Raw genomic sequence first — 5,530 nt, 5'->3', positions numbered from 1 at the left:
CCACCCGCAGATGTCAAATGGGCCAATTCAGGCCATCCGTGCCTGGCAAGGGCAGAAAGTTGCTCACTCCACAGAGCCAATATAAAGACCAAATTGGGAGGGGCCTTGGGATCACACACACACACACACACACACACACACACACACACACATACACACACACACACAGGAGGACATGCACACACCAGTGCACACATGCACACATGCATGCATACACACACACAGAGGACATGCAAACACATGCACACACGCATGCACACACACATCCACACACTCAACCTCTTACACCCACACCAAGAGACCTGAGACAGAACTTCAGACCCAAACAACTGCACCAGTCACTGAAAGTGTAAGTGACCATTCGGTCACTGTCATGGAATAGAAGTGAACAAAAGAAAGCAGGTCCCCTAGGTCCATAGTAAGGAGCCTATCAACACTCCACAGAAGGAAGGGAAAACATCCCACGACTGCCACCTGGGATTCAGCACTGCTCCCTCCTGCCCCCACCTCCAGCCGCACATGTTCCTGAGAGGGGCTGTGTACATGAGAGGCAAGGGTTAACAGAAAGTGGGGTTCCATGGTGCACATCTCAGTGCACATACCACTCTTTTTTAAGTCATTCCCCTCCCTGCTCCTGTAAGGGATACTTCAACATCCCCCCTGCTGGGCCCTGGGGTGATTTGACTTTCTAACCCTGTGGAGGGAGTGGTTACCTACTTAAAGGGTTTCCGCACATTCCCAGAACCCTCCCTGTCTTGGCTCCCACCCTCACCCCTGAGTTTGATTTGCAGGAAGTTCTGAGATTGGAGAGTCACAGAGAGGGAGGACTTCTGATTAAATACCCTCACTTGGGCAGAAATGAGGTTTTGCACAAACAGCCGGGAAACCCCTCTTCCTTCTAGTCAGAGGTGACTGTGGTTCCCCACAGCCTCTTGAGATGAGCATTGAACTAGTTGAGGTTTAAGGAAACCATGTGGGTAGGTGTGCAGCATCCCCGAGCTTTCTGGATGTAGGATGAGGGCAAAGCCCTACGGTTTCCGGCTGAGCAGAGGCACAGCTACTGTCCCGGTGGGGAAGGATGCTGGGTAAATCCCCTTGGTGTTGAGATGACAGTTGTGTGCCTCCGTTCTCAGGTTAAGTGTGTTTCGCATTGGCTTGAATTGCTTCGACCCTGCCACTGTACACAGCAGGCGTGCACAAACACAAGCGAGCAGCTCATCACGACCCTGCATCTTCACCTGCAGCAGGAAAGAGAACCTACCCTCAGAGGAGGTCATGGTGTACCCACAGTAGTAAGGGAACCTGAGAGACCCTGTAAAGCCCAGCAACATGGAAGACCTTGTCTGAAAACTCAGGACTCTTTACACATACACTGATGGGACATTCTGGACGACCAGGTGACGTGAGGTCATGTTGTTAAGTGGCTTGTCTGTCCCATACTTGAGAATGTTCTTCTACTGGAGAGTACATTTATCAATAGCCAACTGCCTTTCGTGGAGATCCAGAATTTATGCCAGCGAAGGATTTAAAGTAATATCTTATTTGTTATCTTTCTGAGCCAGATGTCCGACTTCAGAAAAACACTTTGGGGGCTGGGAAAATGACGTAGAAAACATTGATCCTCACTTCAAAATAAGAGCACTGGAGGCTTAGCATAATGGAAGCAAAACAGACCTAGTTCATGTCTGCGGAAGCCAGGCCAAGAGGCAAGAATGGCTGTTACCATGATTAGGTTCAAAATAGAGGTTTTTGTATATCTCTAACTGTCCCTCAAATTCCTCATTGACTGAATTCTTTAGAGAGGTATATAAATATGATCTTTCCCTCCTGTCTAGCATAGTCCCCACCCCAAGTTCTCCATCCTTCTGGCTCAAGCTCCCACTCCCTTTTCTGCTACAAGAGTTGAAATTATGTAGCGGATGGTCTGTAACTTTTCAGCCCTAAGATAAATTACAATGTATCCCGGCTGGCAAGCACCAGCAGCTAGCTGAGGAAGACAGCAGCCAGGTACCTCCTGCTTATCTGTAATAATTCATCGCTGAGCTCTCAGTGCTCTCCTACTGAAGACAGACCACAGTGAGCTCCTGTTTACAACAGCTCAGTGGGTAAAGCACTTGCTAGCCAGTCATGAGGACCTGAGTTCGAGTCCCCAGAGCCCTGATGAACGTTGTGACACAGGTGTCTGGAACCCTGGAGCTCCAAGAGTCGGAGCAGATAGAAGGGTGATGACATCCCATGCTTACATGATGGCTAACCTGTCACATGCATCAGGAAAACAAAAACAGACAAAAAAAAAAAAAAACACCTTGTTCTGAGCAGGTGGAAGGTGAGAACCGCCCCCAAGGCTGCTCTCTGACTTCAGTACACGACTTGTGGCCTATGTGCCACATTCAAATACGAATGTGTGCACACACGAGCATATAGGTCATGTGGGGGCGGGGCAGGAATACTTATTGAAATACATACACTAGTATCCATTGTTTGTCCTTTCACCTGGCTTCCATCTAAGCTTGTTCTTCTGCTGTGGGAGACACAGAGTCTCAGGGAGTTGATTCCACCTTGAATTATTTCTTTATGCCGTCGAGTCCTCAGCAGCTCCCTGTCCTTGGCCATCTTACCTCTCACTAGCAGCCTGTCTCCTCGTCCCTTTGATCTGCATAGCTGTGAGGACATCTATAGCACACCACTGAAATTGGTGTTAATTTCATATCTTTTAAAACATCGTGTAGAGTTGGATCTTGTTGGAGCTCTTCCTTTTTGAAGATAAGTTTTGTTTTGTTTTGTTGTTGTTTTTGCTCTCTCTCTCTCTCCTTACCAACTCCACACTTTCTTCTTGTAAACGTGTTAGAAAATATAAGAAGTAGAAAGAAAAAGTGAAATCATCGTTCTACCAGTGGCAGCCGTGGTTAAATGATGTTAGGATCTCCTTCTGAATTTGGGGTTTGAGGAAAATGTGTCTATGTATAACATTGTGCACGCATGCTAGCAATTAGAAACCCAGGCCCTTGTGCTAGACAAACAGTATAGCACCAAGCTATGTCCCCAGCTGACATCTCCCATTACTAGGCTCAATTATGATGTCCAGTTGGTGACATCAGAATGAACTCTAAAAATGTTTCCATGCCCAGCCACTATAGAGGGTCACAAAGGAGGGAAGGGACACAGGCAGCTCGGAGTGAGTTCAAGCAGTCCCCAGCTGACAGCCATTGAGGACACTGACCCTCTGACCAATAGCCACAAGGGACTAGTTCTACCACCAAGGCCAGTGACCCTTCCCAGGAACTGTCCATTCCAGTAAGAGTCCTGTTGACCCTATGGTCCATCTGAGAGACAGACCTTAAGTAGAGAACTCAACCAGCACCCGACCCTCCCCCTGGAGAATTTCTATTTCATAGAGGGGCGATAAGGAACAGGCCTTCTGTGAAGAAACTAGTACAACTCTCCCTGGTGATTTTACTGTACAGAATGGTGATTCTCTAATATGGCACTGTAGGGAACTTGTTACTAGTGTAGATTTCTAGGTTCTGTTTTGTGTGATTATGCTCCAGGTTCATTTGTATGAAGAAGAAGAGGAGGAGAAGGAGGAAGAGGAGGAGGAGGGAAGGGAGGAGGAGGAGGAGAAGAGGAGAAGAGGAGGAGGAGGAAGGAAGAAGGAGGAGGAGAAGAAGAGGAGGAGGAGGAGGAAGAGGAAGAGGAGGAGGAAAGGAAGGAGGAGAAGAGGAGGAGAAGAGGAGGAGGAGGAAGGGAGGAGGAGGAAGAGGAGGAGAAGGAGAAGAAGAGGAGGAGAACGAGGAAGAAAAAGAACCTGGTGGTGGTGGTGGTGGTGGTGGTGGTGGTGGTGGTGGTGGTGGTGGTAGCACATGCCTTTAATCCCAGCAGTCTGGAGGCAGAGGCAAATCTCTGTGAGTTCCAGGTCAGCCTGGTCTACAAATAGGCTATACAGAGAAACTCTGTCTCAAACAAACAAACAAACAAACAAACAAACAAAAAAAGCCAAAACAAAAGACAAACAAACAAAGCAAAACAAACAACAGACAACCAAAAATAAAAAACAAACAAACAAAAAAACCAAAGCTAAAACCAATCAACCAACCACAAAACCAAACCAAAACAACAAAACCAGGGTCTTGTGTTTCATTTAAATAGGCTAAGCGGGCCTTGAACTCCTCTTGATACTTCTGTCTCTGTTTCCAAAGTTCTAGAATTATAGGTCTGTGCCACTGATCAGGGAAAGAAGAGGGAGGGGAGCAGATGTCGAAGAGAAAGAAAAGCTTCCTTGCCTCCATTGGGCGATAGCTTAGGTGCTAAAGTCCTAGAGAAACAATGGCTACCAAAGCCACAGGAGGGCCTTCCCCTTCCTTTTCCTTGGTAAGATAAAAAATGGATTTCATAGAGGATGAGCTGGTTAGTTTCCACTGTCAACCTGGAGTCACCCTGGAGGAGGGAACCACAACTGAAGAGTTTCCTCAATCACTTTGCCTCTGGCTGTATCTATGAGATGTTGTCTTAGTTGACAACTGGTGTGGGAGGGCCCAACCACTATGGATGGTACCATCCCTAGGCTCATGTGCCTAGGCCTTATAAGAAAGCTAGCTGAGCATGAATCAGGGGAGAGCAAGCCACACCCAGGGTTCCTCCATGGTCTCTGCTTCATTTCCTAGGTTCTTGTCTTGAGTTCCTGGCCTGATTTCCCTCAGTGACGGACTGAAGTCTAGAAGTGTAGCTGAAATAAACCCCTTCCTCTTCAAGTTGCTTTCGGTCATGGTGTTTATCACAGTAACGGAAAAGCCACTTTACAACAAGTGTATTATTATAGGTTCAGAGGCGACAGTTGTGGCCCTAAGGTAAGAATGTACTCCCAAGATGGATTGCTGCAAAGAGGGTCTGGAGTTAATAAGGATTGTCTGCCTCGAGGCATGGGTAGTAGTGGGTGACCCAGTCAGTCGGGCTGGTCCAGCCTCCAGGAGTCTGTGTGCCTCTCCCAGGCAGCTGTGTAAAGGAAGAAGAAATATGACAGAGCCTCCAAACATTTGCTACTTATGGGCAAGGACAAGAATAGAGGTCCCTGTCTCTAAAGCTTCCTCACCGGTTTCTATTTCCTGTTCTCATCACTGCAATGCCCAGCTCAGCATATTTAACACTCTCCATTTTGCTGCCTCTTAAAAGCTGGGAAGATGAAGACTCAGAGCCACCACGGGATGGAACCGCAGACTTGCATCATAACAGGTGACACTGACATCATCCCTGGAGCCACAGTCAAGGGTCAAAGTTTCAGCAGGTTCAGAGAATCTGTCCTAGAATAATTAGGCACCTTCAAGTGTCATCATGGGACTGACGGCCTCCTCCAGGACTTGTTAGAAGCAAACTTTGGGGGCCCCAGCTCAGCCCTCTTGGATAAGAAATTTCCCACAGTTCCAGGAGACCCACTAAGACACGGAAAGCCTGAGAACCGCTACCAGAGTATAAGGTCAGGGGTAGCTGCATGGGTGTCATTATGTAAATATGCAAAAAGCAACATCCTTGGAGGGAC

The 5,530-nt window shown here is 47.7% G+C and overlaps 1 long non-coding RNA gene across 1 annotated transcript; it reads right to left on the bottom strand.

The window, feature by feature from the left end:
- Positions 1–803: 803 nt before the first annotated feature.
- Positions 804–3,036, bottom strand: LOC134482767 (uncharacterized). Its single transcript, XR_010059313.1, has 2 exons — positions 2,467–3,036; positions 804–1,238 (listed from the first exon to the last, which is right to left on the bottom strand). It is a non-coding gene; the product is annotated as an uncharacterized LOC134482767 (long non-coding RNA).
- Between the last annotated feature and the right edge of the window lie 2,494 nt (positions 3,037–5,530).

This window comes from Rattus norvegicus, chromosome 17 (assembly GCF_036323735.1).
Source record: "Rattus norvegicus strain BN/NHsdMcwi chromosome 17, GRCr8, whole genome shotgun sequence".
Taxonomy (NCBI): domain Eukaryota; kingdom Metazoa; phylum Chordata; class Mammalia; order Rodentia; family Muridae; genus Rattus; species Rattus norvegicus.
The sequence above is the reverse complement of the archived record's forward strand: the minus strand, read 5'-3'. Positions and strand labels throughout refer to the sequence as shown.